Below are 19,550 nucleotides of genomic sequence, written 5' to 3' on the forward strand. Positions count from 1 at the left end.
GAAAAGGAGGTTCAAAAGCTCACTGAACAAAACAGTTCTTTAAAAATTGTTTTACCATTCAACTGAAAATTAAGATATACAGGCAAAGGAGTATAGAAACCTATTTTGCCCTACAGGAAAAGGGAGGGGAAGGGGAATGGAAGAAGGGAGCAAGGGATGGATGGGGTGCATGTTGTCCTGGGGTAGAGGTGAGGAGAGATAGGAAGAAAATTTTGAATTCAAATTCTTGTGGAAGTGAATGTTGAGAACTGAAAATAAACAAATTATATATTTAACAAAAATTGTCTTGAAATGTAATTTTTAAAAATACAATAAAAAATAGTGTCACAAAGAGTCAGATGTGTCTAAGTGACTAAACAATAATAACAAAAGGGCCTGTTCAATGTAGACATTAAAATAGGGGGAAAGAAACAAGTGTACATTCGGATTGTTAAAGTCTTCAAAGAGTATTGAGAGAGTTAAATAAAAAGAAAATATAGGAGCTAGGATGGATTGGTTCTCTTCTGAGGGTTTTAAGAGGGGAAAGAAATGGGAGAGTAAGATGAATACTAATGTAAAAATAAGGAAGAAGGGGAATGGAGTAGAACTTGAAATTTCCCATAAATGGGGTATGTGACAAGAAGATTATACAAATATTGAGGAAGGAATAAGTGGGGAAATGAACATCAGATTAACCTCAATATTATCTAGACCAAACAGAGGAAGGTTGAACACACAAAAACATTCCTTTTCAGGGGGTGGGGGAAAAGTTTGTTGTAGAAATACATCAAAATTAACAGATAAACAAATGGGTGTGGGGAGGTAGGGTAGAGGGGAGATAATGACAGGGAGAGAATAGTCACAAGCAAAATGAATTTCCTGATCCTGAAGGGAGGGTGAGAAGGAGAAGAGTGGAGGGGAGGGGAGAGGAAGAAAGGAGAGCAGAGGAGGGGAGGAGAGAGAGCATAAAGAAGGAAAGACAAGGGAGGGGAGGGGAAAGAAAATTGGAATCTAAGGAAAATGTCCATCAATTGGGGGATGACAGAGAAAAGAGACTTTTCATGTTTTGACTTTAACACATAGTTTCAGATATTTTTCAGGGAAAGTTCCCTTAAGAGAAAAACTGAGAAGAAATTGATATATAGAGGAGAGGTACCTCAATAATGTTGTTATCTCCAGCTTACTACACTGAAGACTTCAGGAAATTTCTCCTTGGAAGAAGATCTTGGACTCTCTTGGTTGAGCTGAAATATCTTGCTTCCAATAAGAGAACTCACCCACTCTATTACAAAGGGGTTTTGATCTGGGTAGGTAGAGTGAGTATTCATAGAGGGAATTCTCTGACAGTGAAAACAGAAATCAAGAGACCGAGAGAGACAGAGACAGAAACAGAGAGAGAAGGAGGAGGAGGAGGAGGAGAGCAGAAGACAGAAGAGTGGAGGGCATAATGAGGCAGCAGAGAGGAGGAGAAAAAGAAAAGAGAAAAACAAAGAAAAGATACAAAAAGAAAAGAAGTTGAGGCAACATTCCAGCTATTAGACATCTTTATTCTCAGGTTAAATGCTGTGCTACATTGACTCATTGTCTGCCTTCCCCCTTTAGTGCTAGAGGAAATCAGTAACAGAGCACTGTATTGTATAGTATTTACTGACATCTTACTAACCATCCATGACAGTCACCTTGTACGTAGAACATTTCTTTTTAAAGAAAAAATAACTGAAGTTTTCAGGTGTGTGTGTGTGTGTGTGTGTGTGTGTGTGTGTGTGTGTGTGTGTGTGTGTGTGTGTGTGTGTGTTTGTCAACAGAATTAGAAATCAGAGGGCCCGGTTTATTATATTGTACAAAATATTTCAGAACCCATTACACTGCCTACATGTTATCACCAATTCAATAATTCTTCTCCCTCCCCAGCCCTTTCTGCAGCCTGGCAGGTTATCATCTCTGCATGCTCTGTGCTTTAGATTCACTCATTGCTGGAGCACAAGGGAATCTTGCAGCAACCAAGCAGGGCATTCCTTCCATCTGTATTCAACAGTTAATTGCAAACCTGTTCCTTGAAGTAGTGCCACAATTCCCTGCTCCACTGAAAAGTCTTTGATATCAACCTACTGCTCTTGGAAAGATTACAACTTGTGCAGTCAGATTCTTCTGGTCAGATGTGCCCAAGAACACGAAGTATGAAGACAAAATTGCTTTCGGTTGGTGCTGCATGCGAGCCCAACACACCTCTCAATTGCTATGTTAAATATGCTTTAAACCAGTACAAACCTGTTTAGGAGACTTTTGGGGTAGGCCAAAAATTCCTGAGGAGCCTGCATACCCTTTCAGAAGGAATCCCCGACCTTCCTGGCTCTAAAGTGGCTGGCAGCCCCTGTCGAAAGACTACTGCTATTCCCCAAGAAGGTCATTCTGGACTTGCCTCCATTATGAAGATGCTGCTTTGGCACATTCGGAATTGGATGTGAGAGGTGACTTGTTTTGGTGGAGAAAGCCTGGGGCCTGGAATCAGGAAGGGATTCGTTCAAATCCCCCTTCAAAGTGACCCTGAGCAAGTCACTTAAATTCAATTTCTTCATTAAAAAAATAGAGACAATAAAAGAATCTACCTCATGGGGTGGTTGTGAGGATCAAATGAGATACTACATGAAAAGCATTTGGAGAAACTTAAAGAGCCCCATAAAAATGACCTGTGGTTGTTATATATTCTTTGAATCACTTCACCAAGATATGATAAAGTTCTTAGCATAATGCTTGCTATATAATAGATATTTAGTAAATGTTTTATTGCCTTCCCTCTTTCTTCCACCTTCCCAAGACCAAGAGGTGTTAAGGGTTTAAACTAAACCTCACACATGCTTCCCTTTGTAACCAATGACATACATCTGTGAGAAAGCTCACTCCAGTTAAAGTACTCCAGTTAAAGAGTGTCCTCTTACCCATATTTTCAAATGACTATTTTGACCTCATTAGCTTCATGTACTGACGAAACAAAACAAGAAGTCATAATAGTATTAGCTAGCATTTATAAAATGCTTAATATGTATCAGGACCTGTGCTAAGCACTTTAAAATCATCTAATCTGATCCTCACAAAACCCTGGGAGATAGGTCCCATTATTATTCCAATTTTGTAGATGAGAAAACTGAGGCAAACCAGTTAAGTGACTTGCCTAGGTTTACACAGTTAGTAAGAGTCTGAGGCAGAATCTGAACACAGGTCTTCCTGACTCCAGGCGTAGTGCTTTGTGCACTATGGCACCCCCTAACTGCCCCCTGACACAGTGATAATTCAAAAATATGTGTGTGTGTGTTCATCTTTTGTTGCCAAAGAAGACCATGCCATCAGAGAAGTAATGACATGACTTGCACTTGACTTTGTTTTGAGTGAGGGAGGGCTGTGCAGGTCACCAACCTCACTTCTCCTTCAGAGTTATTTGAATCCAGTGACCAGATATTCATCAGGATGACTGGAGATGTCCCGGAATGAGGCAATTGGGGTTAAGTGACTTGTCCAAGGTCACACAGCTAGTGAGTGTCAAGTGTGTGAAGTAAGATCTCATAGAAACTGTGAAATGCAAATAAAGGAGTCAAGAGAAACATAAAAAGGTAAACATGAGTAAGTAATCATAAGGGACTAAACAAGTATAAGCTGTTTATATTTTAATATGGAGAGATGACACGTGTCTCCTCAAGATCCTATCATCATCAGAAGTCATACAGGGAGTCTAATAAGACAAAAGAGTTTGGGAATGGTTTTGCAACATTTTGATGATATTAAAAGAACAGAAAGTAAGAGAAAGAAGAATGAACTAGTGAGGGAAAAGGAGAAGCAGGATGGGGTTAATTATCTCGCCTAATGAGGGGTGCACAAGTATTGACCATAGACACCAACAAAGAGGAAGGGGTGGGGGGAGTGTGTGGCATTTGAAAATTATTTTCATCTGAACTAGTCAGAGGAAAGAAGAACCCACACATACTCATACATACACACAGAGTTGAGCACGGGATACATATCATTCAACAGGAAAGCAAAGAAAAGGGGGAGACAGTCAAGGAAGCAATAAGAGGACAGTTAGATTAAGGAAAGAATTAGTCCTAAGCAAAACATAATCTCACTAAGGAGGATGGATCTCAAAGAAGGGTCTAAAAGTAAAGGAAGAAAAAAGAACCTGTGATTTGTCTCTGAATGAGAGAAAGAAAAGGAGGCAGAGGAGCAGAAAGAGATTTTACCAAACACAGCACTGGTGCTGAGCAAACTCCTCTCTCATCAACCTCTTCTTTATAAAGAAAGTTAGGAAATAAAGAAAAGGAAAAAAGTAAGATGGGAGCAAATACACAATTAATTATCATAATTGTGAACGTATGAAAATAAATATACCCATTTTGTGAAGGAACTAAGATAATTATCAGTTTTTTACCTAAAACTAAAACAGCTTCTACTTTTCTCCACTTCGCATTTTACCATTCCATTTGATGTTAATGAAATCTATACTCTGTTTCTTGCTGCTTTTACTTGCTCAATCAATGGCTACTGCTTATGTCAAAATAGTCTCAACGCAATCTGCTTTGTGACTCCAGAAAGACATCACACAGAAATAAAAACTTCCTGTTCCCGGACAAAAAAAAATGAAGGAAAAGTTCATTTTTCCTTGAACTATTTAAACAATTGTACAAGTAAGTCCAATTTCTGCAGCTTTTAGGTGTGTATGTCAAAATATTTCTGCAACAGTTCATTGACCACACAATCTCTGTTATGTCCAACAGGTTTTATCATACTAGACTACAAATTCCTGACTTACAAAAAAGGCATCATATCCCATCCTATCTTTGCCTCTACCTTGTGAAGATACCTAATAAAAGTTTACTCAAGGAAAGAATTATTGTCATTAAAGAGATAAGCAAACCAATGACATTCAAGTTAAAAGTTTTATATTTTTCCCCATGGCCACCAAACAAGTTAGTGACAGATCTGAGAGAGGAAGGAAAAATGTCTATCTGACTTATCATCATTACAGCACTTTTCATCTTCAAAGCACTCTTCAAACTAATTAAACTCACAAGTTCTGGCTCTTCAGCTCTAGTCAGAAGACCACATATCTACTATTCATCATCATTAAACTAAAGAATAATGTTTCTAATGACTACAACCTAAATTATAACACATTTGAAAGTATCTTCCTTATCTAGCCTATGACATAATTCAGCAAAATATCCAAATGATAGTCTTCCATTTGACTAATTATTCTTTTTTAGTTGCATATAAAACACTTTAAAATATGATTATTCACTTCTATTTGCAATTAATTACATTGATTGAGGTATTTGGGGTGTTCACGGAGGACTAACATCCCTGGTGTGAGGGCTTGCCATGTCCGTTTCAGGCCCACTCATCTATCTTTCTATCCACTTGGTACCCAACTGTCACCTATGGTTCGAAGAAGCTGTAGCATGCATAGCAGCGACACCCTAGTAAAATCACCTAAGCAGATGGGCTAAAAAATGTTGAGGGTAGCTAAAAGACTATGAACCTATTGTAGGTGGGTTAGGGGGATGTCTACCCCAAGTATGTGAAAAATTACCTCAGCAGAATAGGCAAATAAGAAATATTTGTTCCAATAGTCATGAAGGCAACTGAGGCAGGTAGTATGGAGCATTCAGAGCTTGGCCAGACATTGAAGATGCCATTGAAGATGCATCCCTGACCATTGCCAGTCGTCTTGACCTTCATCTGGATTTCAATGAGAGTGTCTGGATTTCAATGAGAGAGTCTGGATTTCTACAAGAGAGAGTGAGACTGACAACTTTGTGCATCTCTGCCTCACTTAAATCCAATTATGAGTAAGTCAAGGTTTCATCCCATGAGGTCATTGATTCTCTTCAAAAATGAAAGATGAACAACAATTATGTTGACTAGAACAACTATTTCATAAGCCAAGAAAACATAATTACTGCATTTTATTTTCACAAAATATTTTAAAATCATTCATTCTAACCAATTACTCTTAACAATTTGTGAGATATATGAGAAACAACACAATGTAGCCAGAAAAAAAACTCCAAACTGACAATCAAGAATCCTGGGTTCTAGCCACAGTTTTGCAAGAAAATAATGGTTTGAGCTCACCTTTTCTCTTTGGACCTCCATTTCCTTATGGGAAGAATGGATTCATTAATCTCAGACATTTATTCTAGCTTCAAAAGTCTATAATAGGCTTGAAGACATGTAGGGATTTTCTCTTCTTTTGCTACCCTCTCTCTCTCTCCCACTACAAGTAAATGTTTGTAAACTTCAAGAAAGCAGAGACTTCTTTTCTTTTTGCTTTGGTAATCCCAGTATCTGACAATATTGGATGCTCAATAAATGTCTGCTAAATGACTGAAGTCAGGCAACAAGCATTTATTGTCTACTATCTGCCAGGCACTGTGTTAAGCATTTAAAAAATACTAACTCATTTGATCCTGACCGCAACCTTAGGAGGTAGGTGCTATCATTATCCCCATTTTACAGTTGAGGAAAATGAGGTTAAGTGACTTGCCCAGGGTCACACAGCTAATAACTGTCTAAAGTTGGATTTGAACTCAGGTCTTCCTGATTCTAGACCCAACACTTTATCCACTGAGTCACATAACTGTCAAGAAATGAATAAGGTGACCAAAACTACCAAGACCCTGCTCTCCATTTATCTCCATGCTATGCGTCCTGCCTCCCCATCATCTTTCCAGCTCCCTCTGAGGAATCCCATGCTCCATTTGGTGAGAGTTCTCCACAAAATCCCCTGCTTCCTATCCATCTCTAGGTTTAAGGATAATAATCAAATTAATGCTACCTTTTCTGGAAGGAATGAGTTATGCAGTTTCCCTGTGGCTCCATTCACCATTCTAATGACTTCCCAATCTAAAATTCTCCTCCCTGTTCTGCCTTCATCTGTTACAGGGAAGAGACTTTTACTTATTTATTTATTTTGTATCTACATCCCCAGCACTTAGCTCACAGTACCTGGAACAGAGTACATACTTAAGTAAATTTTCATTCATTTGTTCATTCATGGAGAACTAGAGCAGGTAATGAAAAAATGGAACTAAGGGCTAGTACCAGCTGCTTGGTTAAGACATGACATCTATAAGGAAAGGCTAGACCTATTCAGTAAGGAAGATAGGCCAATGTTACAGGTGATTAACTGAATGAATGATTGAACAAATGAATGAATTCAAAAGCATTTATTAAGTGCTAAGCGCTCAAGTTATAAAAACAAAAAAGGAAGTTGCAGTCAATCCAGGCTCAGAACAGTCATGCTGTGAGACCCCAATGGAAGGAAACAAGAGGGTTTCTCTCTCTCTCCTCCCCCCATATCATCTAGTAATAGAACTACTCACCCAGCGGGACATACTTCATCCAACAGTTAAAGAGTCAGTTTTAGGGAATTTGAGGCACAATTTAGAAATCAGAGACATTCTCCAGACAGAAAGAAATACAGAGGGGCAATCACATGAGTCTAGAAGTGGCTTCACAGACTAAGAACTCTGATAGCAAGAAGGAAGCTAGCTATGGACTCAAGAGAAAGCTAGCCCTGGCCAACCCAGAGTCCAGATGCAGAGAGGATCAGGCCCTGGGATCTTGGATGAGCAACCCTGCAAACTCCCTCCTCCCCACCACCCCCAGCAACAAGGTAGCACTCCAGAGGAAAGAAAGCATGTGAAGCCCCAGCAGTCACAGAGGAGCAATTATCTTCATGTGTTCCCTCTATGTGTCACAACTATGACATGGTAAGCTTGGGCCCACTCTTTCCTGAATCCCAGGTATATTAGGGAAATGAATCACAGTTAGCTGTTTCTATTCTGCCATTTGAGTCAATACCTCACTATGAACTAATTGCGTCTACTGGCTGATTGTTAAAAGGAAGCATACTAAAGTAAGTTTGTTAGCCATGGGGCAGACCCACAAAACAATCCAGAACTTAAGGCAGCATCCTCAGCTGGGGCCCTAACATGCCATTGTTTTTTTAAATACTGAGCATACTGGGAGGGATGCTACATAAGTACACGTAAAATAGGTATTAAAATACAGAGGTTAATCGGTATGGAGATGCCATCAGAAGCAGAGAGAGGGGAGAGGAAAGAGGACCAGGGAAGGCTTCATGGAGAAAGTGGCATTTGCATTGACTTTTGAAGGAATGAGGATAAAAGGCAGAGAAAAGGAAGGAATGCGTTCCAGACCTCGGGATTTATAAATGCTAAGGATGGAGATTTGAAATCCAGTGCTATGTAGAGGAACTTGGAGAATGCTGGCTAGACCACAGAATAAGCGAAGAGGTGGGATGTAGAGGAATATAAAGCAAAGATGCAGCCAGGTTGTGAAAGGCTTTAAGAGGCAAACGTAGACATTTATATTAGATCCTAAAAGTAAGAGGGAACTATTGAGGTTTATAGAGTGGGTTTGTAACATAATCAGTTCTGCACTTTGGGAAATTGCCTCAGCAGGTATGTGGAGGACAGATTCAAGTGGGGGAAGATGTGAGGTAGGAATATGGATTAGGAAGCAGTTGCAATTTGTTATTGTTGTTCAGTAGTTTTCAGTCATATTTAACTCTTTGTGACCCCCATTTAGGGTTTTCTTGGCAAAGATAAAGAAATTGTTTGCCATTTCCTTCTTCAGCTCTTTTTATAGATGAGAAAACTGAGGCAAACAAGGTTAAGTGACTTGCCCAGGGTCACACAGAAAGTAAGTGTCTGAGGCCAGATTTGAACTTGGACAGATGAGGCTTTCTGACTCCAGGCTCAGCACTCCATTCACGGTACTCCCAGGGAAAAGGTGATGAGGACTTTAACTAAAGTGGTGGCTACTGAAGTGAAGATAAGGGTACAGACTCAAGAGTGCCTACAACAACATATGGTGCAGAGGTAGAAGCAGTATTTGGCAACTGATTGGACATGTGAGGTAAGAGTGAGGAGTTGTGTGTGAGGAAGATGGTGGGACAGTTTAGGACCCAAGTGATTTACTCTTATTGATAATATGTTTTCTCTCTTTTAATGTAGTCTGCATCTTCTTCCAATTTTGCAGGCTGGGATAAGTTCAAAAATTTGTTAAAGTCATACACTAAGAGACTACAAGATTCAATATAATAGTTGTTTGAACATAAGACTGGCAAGCCAGCTTACCTAAAGCAGCAAGACACCCTGAAGGAGATATAGGAGGTTGCATGTTATAGATGAGTAAAACCATCATCACCACCTTCACAATCATCTGCCCCTAGATATCAATGGAAATAGTCCAGGACTTTGAAACCAGAGTCCTGGGGAAAACAATGCACTCAAGATCACCAGCCCTACTTCCAAGTTGGCCCCTACAGCCATCAATGAGGGGAACAACCCCTGTGGATGAAGGGCCACTCTTATCCACAAAACCTTATTCACCACCACCAAAACCACTCTCCACAGATGGACAGGTAAGTCCAACAATCCAAGGAATGCAGTGTCTGCCAGACCATTGGTCTTGGTTCCAGGCGCACCCTACAGCCATCATCCTAGGAACCACTCCTATAAAGATATAAATGACAATTACCTCTGTCGACACTGAAGCCATCCCACTTCCTCAACAACCACAGTGGAGACAAGTCAGTAAGCATTTATTATTTTCAAATTTAATTTACTTTATTCTGAACTTAAAAAATAAAACAAGCATTTCCATAACATAGTAGAATAGGGGGAAAAAAAGATTGTACATGAACCAGCAAATCTATTATGTCAAGTTGCTATTCCTTTTAAATATATAATAAAGTAGTCATGTAACTTTCTCTTTTTTTCTTCCCTCCTCCCTGCCCTAGGAAAGACTGCCATTAGATATAAATATGTGTATACACACACACACACACACACACACACACACACACAACTATTCTCTACATTCTTCTATTTATCAATTCTTTCTCTGGATTCAGATAGTCTTCCTTCATATGTCTTTAGGCATTTCTAGTAGTCAAAATAACTAAGTCACTCAAAGTCATTCTTAAAACAATATTGCAGTTACTACACACAGCATTGTCCTGGTTCTTCTCATTTCAGTCTTCATTATTTCATTCAAGTCTATCCATGTTTTTCTAAGACAATCAAGATCATTGTTTCTTATAGCACAATAGTATTCTGTCATGATCATATACTACAATTTGTCCAGCTATTCCCCAATGGACGGGCATCCATGCAATTTCTACTTCTTTGTCACCACAAAGAGAGCTGCTATAAATATTTTAGAAAATATAGGTTCTTTTCCTTTTTCCCAAATCATCTTGGGAAACAGTAGTGGTATTGCTGAGTCAAAGAGTATATGTAGTTTGATAATTCTTTGGACATAACTTCAGACTGCTCTCTAAAAGAGTTGGATCAGCTCAAAGTTTCAGTAGCAGTGAAGTGGTGTCTCAATTTTACCATATCCCTTCAAACTTTTGTCACTCTCCGCTTCAATCATTTTGGTCAATCTGATATCTGTAAAATGGTATCTTAAGGTTGTTTTAATTTGTATTTCTCTAATCAATAATGATTTAGAGCATTTTATGACTATAAATTGTTTTGATTTTTCATCAGAAAACTGCCTACTCGTATCCTTTGACCATTTATCATTTGGGGAGTAAGCATTTACCAAGTACTTACTATATGTGCTGTACTGTGTTAAGCACTAGGGATACAAATATAAATAAAAAGAAAGTCCCCGCCACAAGAAGCTTATATTCTAATGCTGAAAAGAAAAGAAAGCCCTGGATACCAATCAATCAACAAATAAACATTTATTAAGGACACTTTGCCAGGCATTGTGCCAAGAGGTGGGGCTACAAAGAAAGACAAAAGACAGCCCCTAACTTCAAGGAGTTCACAGACTAATAAGGAAGACAACATGTATAATATTATCTACAGATAAGCTACATACAGGATAAATTTGAGATAATCAACAAAGGGAAAACATTAACATTAAAGTGGATAAGAAAAAGCTTCCTGAAAAAGGTCAGATTTTAGCTAAGATTTAAAGGAAGCCAAGTCCTTGGCTGTCAAGTGGTTTATCATCAGAGAAAGATAGGATTATATCATGCTTAGCATAGTACTTTGCAAATAGTAAGCACTTAATAAAGGTTTTTCATTCATTCATATATTCATTCTGACATCAGAGACTGACAAAAAAAATATCTCTGTAGAGACAGGTTTCAATTATTCAAAGATATATGAGGTAAAGAATGAAGGGTTAAAGATTAAAGAAAGCCAAGCCAAAGACCAACATTTATAGTAACAGAAACTGTGTAAATTAAGACAATTTTCAATAGGCAACAAGATTTACCTTAAAGAGGCCAGGCAATGTTGCTACTAGCTTATTAAAAGGTAATGCCCACAGTTTTCCTTTCTGTAAACAAACAGTAACCTGCAAAAGTGAAAGGTCACAATCATTCAACTGTTTTCCAGCATTGCTTTTTTGTGGGGGAGATGAACATATATTTGTTGGGACTTGCATGCTGTGCTGGAAATGAAACCGATCAGTTAAAAAAACAAAAACAAACACAAGAAAAATCATTGAGTATCATATTAGCTAATTAAATTTTATTCAAACTGTTGTAACCCTTCTTTCAGAACAGTGCCCAGATAGCAATCAGTGATCAAGCTTTGATTAAAATCTCCACTCTCTGACAGCTGTGCTCCTGTACTGCTCACTTTGCAAGCCATGGTTAATTCCTTGGCATTGTTTTAGCTCCCTGCAAAAGCTTCTCATTGATTCCATAGGGTCCTTTCTGAGCTGCAGGGGAAACACAGGGACAGAACTTGATCCCATGGTCCCATATGGGGAAAGGTGTGCCCAAATGTTTGCGTTTGGAGTCCTAAGGAGCGTGAATAAATCCTGACATGAGAAAACAGGCCATGACCTAATTTCACCATTTCAAAGGATCATTTCCAAACCAGAGAAAATGGTGATAGTAAATGAAAGGAAACAAAACTGCATGATTCAACTAATGTTTCCCTCAATGGACTGCTGACATTTTAGTAATGATTACTCATTACCTTTTATTTATATTTTTCCTCTTTCCTTTAGGAAATGATGAGAGAGTTTAGTGGCCCAGTGTCCTGGCCTTGGTGGCCTGGGGTCAAGAAGACCTGAGTTCAAATCTGGCCTTGGGCATTTGCCAGCTGTATGATCACAGGAGAAGGAAATGGCAAACCACTCCAGTATCTTTTCCAAGAAAACCGCATGGACAGTTTGGTCTACATTGGTCATGAAAAGTCAGACACAACTGAACAACAACATAGGAGAAGAGAGGTAGCATGATGCAGAACCAACCTTGAAGTAAGGAAGGGCTAGATTCACATCTTACTTCTATGATATATTGGTTACGTGACCCTGACGAAATCACCTAGCCTCTTAGGGCTATAGGCAATTCTCTATAACTTAAAGTTGTAAAGAAGGTGGTCATCTTCATTGGTAAAGGGTGTTTCCTCATCCCCCAATTCCTTATATCAATGAAATCCCAAGTCCACTCACTATGTCCCCAGGAAATATATGCTGTCCTCCTTCCATCCACATTCTGAAGAACAAATATACCTTCTGTATATTCTGTGTACCCCATCCCTTATTCCCTCCTGCTAGCCTCCTTTAGTTGACATTTTAATGTCTTTAACTTGGCAAAAAAGACATACCACTTCATACTCTGAATCATGATCAGAAAAGATTAAGAAAGGCCCTCCTTGTCCTCAAAAGAACACTTTTAGCTTCTGAATGAAGCATTTGGAATATTCTGATTCACCCAGTCAGTAGCAGAATAAAGAATACATTTATCATCATCCCACTCCCTACTTTAACAGCAGATTATCTGACCAAAAAGCAAAGAAAATTATATGACATATATAATACACATATAGACTTTTTTTTGCAGGGCGAAAGGGGGAGGTAAGTAAACAAGTCTGTCTAATGAGTGTCAAAGAGTGAAAAAAGATTCAGTCAACAATTTCTAAAGAACCAGTCCTACAGAAACACATTAGAACTAGTGTCTGTTTTATTTGCTGAATTTCCCTCTTGTCGTTCAGGTTTGGGGGAATCATTTGCATACAGCCTGTCTTTCATTTACAGAGACAGTAAATGCAGTATTGTGTGTTTGTCTGCAAGTTTAAAATATCTAAAAATATGTAGTTGTTCATGGTATACTGTTTTGGTAAAGCACAAAACTTTTCTAGTGTACACTTGACTCAGGAAGTTTTCTCCTCAAAATAGCGCAATCTGTAACATTTTGATAAACATGTTAAAGTACAGATGATTCTTATCTGAGTAACAAGTCAAGAAATCAGAATAGTAAAATCTCACACAATACATTCTCTATCAAGATTTCCACAGTCTCCCTTTTCTTGTCTTTTTCCAGTGTTTTAGAACCTTAGTCTACTTCCTATCCCAAGAAAATCTAGAAGTAATCCCCTTTTTAAAAATTTTACAATACTCTGAATTATGCACACATTTTTAAAGTTTTACACATTCAGGGAGAATTCAAGTGAACGTTGTCAATTTTTTTCTATAATCCCTTCCCAAAGAAGTTGTTTTCGTTAGGTAATGCATCTGGTCTTGTACATTTGGATGACTTGTTAAAAAGAAAATTCTTCATTTGGGCTTTTGCCCTGATTAATGAGGAAAAACTCAAGGAAAGAGAATTAGAAGGAGTTTATTAAAAGTATGTCAAGGTAGCAACAAAGGTTAGTAAGGGATTCAACATGGAGCCAGCTTTTATTAATAACTTATATAATGATATAATGATAATTCAGATGAGTCCATGTCAACAAAAGAGTATGGGGCCATTGCATGTCAGCTCCTCCCCAATTGTCTATTTGTGATGTTTTATACATAGGAGATGACTTGTCATGTGAAGGATAACAGATCATACAAAAGCTGCAGACAGTGATGTGTCCCTCAACACTGACAGGCAGGACTGGGAAACAATAGGTCACTGAGTCAAAGCAGCTTTCAACAGAATCATCTAGTGATAAGTGAGGTAAATGGCCAGAATTTCATGAAACAAAAATCAACAATGTAAAAAGTTAGGATTACCTAGAATGTTAGAACTAGAAAAACTTTAGAAAACATGTAATTGAATTCCCTCATTTTATATGAGGAATTTGGTGAAAGGAATTGACTAAAGTGAATAACAAATAAGATTATCAAGCTAAGATCTCCCTACAACATACTTTTCTAACAAAGATATATTTCAATTACATAGTTACCCTTACGTAGCTAAATATATCTTACTTTAGTGATTGTATAATTTCAATGATCAATTATCCTGAATTTACTTTAAATTGTTAAGTGACTAATCCAATCTAGTAAAATAGTAGTAATTAACCCTTCTGAATTTGACCAATGCTTAATGGAAGCATAGAGTACTAAGATTGGAGAGATCTCAGAGGTCACTGAATGTATTTCTTACTTGAAACATATATCTCTCCTACAAAATTTCCAGTAAGTGGTCACATATGGGCCCTCAAATGATTTCTGCTTTTGATAATCTTGGGTGGAAAACATGAGGAATTAAATTATTAGATTCCAAAACACACACTGGCCATTACAAGGCAGTCTGATCAATCATGTATAGATGATCAGAGTTATTTTAAAATTAATAGCATTTGGCTACCTAAAGGAAGAATTATTTTAACATAATTAGAGCAAACACTAGCATTGTACTTTCTCAATTATCTATAAGGCAGAATCTTCATTAAGCATATATTATAATCCGTATTGTGTTCATGGACTCCAATCATCTTTAGCCTATTTATTACTTATCAGTACAGCATATTGCCAGGCAGGGGGAGTTTGCTAATGATGTTATAACTCTGATAAGCTGATAGTTATACAGTTATGGAACTATGTGAAACTTACTGTTCTTTAGGTTTGATAAGTTGTTTTAAGTCCATATCTAAGCAAATTCATACCCCAAGTCCCTATCCAATGACTCTTCAGCATATTAAGCCAGATGATTCTTAAAGACAAAGCAAAAGATATCTCATTAAAAAATTTAAGTTAGAAAATGAAGAATTAAATCAGGACCTAAATTTTCCCCAATTAATCTCCCATCCAGCAACATAGCAGGAGATGGAGGCAGCCCTTCAAACTTATAGAAGTGATATTAGAGTGCAGAGACTCAAAGTGTCACTCTGCATAGCCACTTACCTTTCCATCTTGGTGTAGTGGCCACCTAAAGGATATTGCCTCTTACTGATATTGTCAGTCAAGCCTCTGGCTACATCTTTCTCCATCATCAACATGGGCTAGATGTGACTAGCATTCTCTCTCTCTCTCTCTCTCTCTCTCTCTCTCTCTCTCTCTCTCTCTCTCTCTCTCTCTTTCTCTCTCTCTCTCCCCCTCTCTCTCCCTTCATGTACATTAGTTGTCACTATCTATGTCCTACCAACCTTTCATAAACTCTTTAAACCGTCTGCACTAAAAATGCTCCTCTCTTGGATTTGTCATTGAACATGCCATGACCTAGGTTGGTGACACAATGTATAGAGTGCTAAACTTGGAGTCATGAAGACCTGAGTTCAAATCTGGCCTTGGATATTTACTAGCTGGATGACCATGAACAAGTCACTTAACCTCTGTTTACCTCAGTTTCCTCAAATGATGATAATATTACCTCCCAGGGCTGTTGTGAAGATCAAATAAGATAATATTTGTAAAGTACTTAGCACAGTGGCTGGAACACAGTAGGTGCTTAATTAATTCTTGTTTATTTCCCCTCTTCTTATGGAAGTGGGGAAGTAAAATCACATCTATTACTCGGGGTAATTAAGTTGATAAATTCCACTGAGCAAAGACTCTTCTCAACTCTAAAAACTATGGGAATGAAGCATTCATCCACGGATGTTATTAAAAGGAAAAGTAGCAGACTCCAGCTCTTCACTTCTTATTTGCATATTGCTCTTAAAATTCCAGTCATGAAAACATCAGAACCTTGAGAGAAGGATCACATTTCAGATTTCATATTCAATTAGAAAGGACCAGCCTGAATACAATCTGGATTTTAGGAGCCTGGATTTAAAAGATAACTAGGTTCCCAAATTGTAAGAATCCTAAGAAAGATGACTCAAGAGGGATACAAAATTATTGCAGGAACAAAATTCTAGGACACATTTATTATTGAACCCAATGGGGGAAAAAAAAAACAGGGGAAGAGATGCCTAAAGAAAACAATGGGTCGGTAGAAATAGGTAATCCACAAACTAAGATTTTAAAAGGACACGTAAAAAAAGAAATAGGACAATATAAAGGTACCATATGAATATAAGTAGACTAGAACCTATTGCCAATTTTATAAGAGAAGTGTTGAGAAGAATATCCTTAGATAAATAATTGGAAAAGAAGATGGGTCAATCAGGTGATGCAAATAAGAAATAAGTAAGGGACAGCTTAGAGGAGACTGCTCTTCAGATCAGGAAGGCTAAAGCAAAATCTCTTAACTTGGACTAGAAATCCAATATATATGAAAGACAGTAAGAGCCTACCTAGCTACCTTCAATGAGCTTGTCCAGACAAGAAGAAAAGTACATTTAAAAGTTTTAAAAGAATATGCAGAATACTGCTGAACCTTATTTTTGAGGAATCATGCACAGAGAGCTGCTATCCCTTTTGTTTAAGAGAAGGCAGATACTGTCTAACTGGTGACCTTGAAATCAATTTCTAGAATCATCCTAAAATGGTTCATTAAAGGAATGGTTTTTGGAGATTTATGGAAGACATAATCACAGTGAATCATTATGGGGTCATTTTTTCTAAAAGTGCTGAAATTTCATCTTCTTTTTTGGCATAATTGGTAGATTGATAAATCAGGGAAAGACCATGGACTTCATATGTTTACATTTCATTAAGTGAATTGTTTTTTTCTTGATATTCTTTGGAATATCAAGGAATATCATGGAAAATATGGAAAGATGTAAACTGGATGATAACAGAATTAGGTGGACTCAGAGTCAATTGATTGACCCAGGCTAAAAATTGTCCATTAAGGAATGAATAGCAACAAGGAAGGAGATCTCTAGTGGAATTCCCTAAAACTTTTTCCATACTAAATTTTTATCATTCAATAAAAGCATAGATGACATTGTCATAAAATTCATAGATCACATAAAGATGGGAGAGAAAACTATTATAATGAAGAACAAAAGTGGGATTTAAAAGATAAAGTAGCAGGTTGAAACTTACCTGGTAATATTTAATATGGACAAAAATGAATTCTCACACTTAAATTGAGTTTAATGTTGAAAAAATACCAACTATGCAAGCATAGGATAAAGAAGATATGATAAGAAGAAAGCTCATATGAAAAAGATCTAGGAATTTTAGTGGATACAAACTCAGTAAGTCTATGAATATTCATGGAAAAACAATATGGTCGCTAAAAGAGCTAATTTAATATTGGGCTTCATCAAGAGGAAAAACTATATCCAGTGAGGAGCTAGGAGTCCTAATGAACTCTGAGCTGGCTAAACCAAATCTGGAATATCATATCTAATTCTAGCTACCATCTTTTGGAAGGAAGATTAACAACCTAGATCACCTTCACAAGAGGATAACCAGGAATAGTAAAGGAATTTAAAGCCATATCTCATAAAGTAGTTGAAAGGGGAGAAAGAAGAGAAAGATACTTGGGATGACTGTGGTGACATAAGAAACAGAAAATATCAATAAAACTTAACAAAAGAAAAGAAAAGCAATAGAATGTTTAGCGAATATTTTGCTTTAAGAAGAGAAAACCTGGAAGGGACATTATAGCAATCTTTGAAAATGTGAAGGATTATTATGTGAAAGACCTGTTCTATTTGGCACTGAAATGCAGATACAGGAGAAATGGATGGAAAAAAACAGTGCTGTCATTTACAAAGAACACAGAACTTGAAGTCGGGAGAGATATGAGTTCAAAATCAACTTCTAGTATTTACCAATTCTGTGTTGCCAGGCTAATTACTTCCCTCTTTGTAGTTTCATGTACAGTCATCTTGTTTTTCTATTATACTACTTTATGGAAATGCTTATTTTATTTTTTAAGTCAGAACAAAATAAATATTTTTTTTTAAATCAAATGAAATATCATATGCAAAGGTATTTTTGACTGCAAAACCATGAATAAATGTCAGCTTTTATTAGTAAATTATCAGGAGGAAGATTTTTTTATTCACCATAAAGAAAAAAAAACATTCCTAACAATTAGAGTTATCCCAAACTGGACTGAACTTCTTAGAGTATGGGAGTGGGGATGGGGAAGGCAGGGAAATAAGGGAGTGAGTGTTATGTACTTGAAAGTTTTCAGCTGGAAGAGAAGTGACTATGTGAACAGGAGTTGCAGTTGAGCTGTGTGACTTCAATAAACACTGGACCAGGTCACAAGAAACCACTTTAAATTCTATGTGTAGATGAGTGCAGGACTGAGCCAACAGTGAATATCATATTCAGAGCAATGGGCCAAGGACCAGGGAGAAACAAAGGCTAGATAAGAACTGGATTCATTCCCTCACAAAGCTTAATGATGGAATGGTACGTATACATCAATAATTATAGGAAATAGAGAGCCAAGGTCAGAGTCCAGAGGACCTTGGTTCAAGTCCCACTTCTGATACACATAGACTATCTGACCCTGGGTAAGTTTGTTTTGTTTTTTTTTAACACTTCAGTGTGCCAAAGCAATTCTCAAATACTAAAAGTTACAGAATAATTGCCAATTTGCATTAATAAAGGCAGATTCCTCACTAGGGAGTTTCTACATTGATAAAATCACAAATTCAGACCAAAAAAATACTATAAAGCAAAATCAATCAGTCAATATTTATTAAGTATCGAATATGTCAGGCACTAGGCTAAGGGCTGGGGATACAAAAAGAAGAAAAAGACAGTCCCTGACCTCAAGGAGCTTACAGTCTAATGAAACAAATAAATGCAAAACAAGCTATATACAGCATCAATAGGAAATAATGAAAAGAGAGAAAGCACTGGAATTAAGACAGCTTAGAGAAAGTTTCCAGTAGGTGACATTTTGGTTGAGATTTAAAGGAAGCTGGGGAGATCAGTAGTTGGAGAAGTGGAGGAAGAGTGTTTCAGACAGAGAGGACAGCTAAGGAGAAGACTCAGAGCCAAAAGGTAAAGTGTTCTCTTTATAGAACAGCCAGGAGGCCAGTATCACTGGATCAAGGAATATGTACTGGGGAGTAAGGCATAAGAAAACTAGAAAGGTAGAAGGAGGCTAGCTTACAAATGGCTTTGAATGTCAAACAGTGCATTTTATATTTGTTCCTGGAGAAAATAGGGAGCCTAGAAAGATAGATATGAGCAGACCCACATTTCAGAAAATCACTTTAGTGACTGAGTGGAGGACAGAATGAAGTGGGGAGAGACATGGAGCAGGTGAACAACCAGCAGGCTCCTGCAGCAATCAAAGCATGAGGTGATAAGAGACTGCACTAGCAAGATGTCAGTGTCAAAGGAGAGAAGGGGGCATTGTAGAGGGATGATACAAAGGTGAAATTGATAGCCTTTGGCAACAGCTTGGATATGGGAGGGTAAGAGATGGTTAAGAATCC

General features: G+C 37.6%; 1 long non-coding RNA gene across 1 annotated transcript in view; it reads right to left on the minus strand.

Annotated features, from left to right (window-relative positions):
* Window positions 1-378: 378 nt before the first annotated feature.
* The window catches only part of LOC140533538 (uncharacterized), a 515,565-nt gene continuing 496,393 nt past the window's right edge, over window positions 379-19,550 (minus strand). The window contains exon 5 of the long non-coding RNA XR_011976960.1: window positions 379-11,376. This is a non-coding gene — a long non-coding RNA (uncharacterized lncRNA). The remainder of the gene's footprint in view (window positions 11,377-19,550) is intronic.

The sequence above is a fragment of the Notamacropus eugenii genome, chromosome 3 (genome assembly GCF_028372415.1).
Source record: "Notamacropus eugenii isolate mMacEug1 chromosome 3, mMacEug1.pri_v2, whole genome shotgun sequence".
Classification (NCBI taxonomy): Eukaryota; Metazoa; Chordata; class Mammalia; order Diprotodontia; family Macropodidae; genus Notamacropus; species Notamacropus eugenii.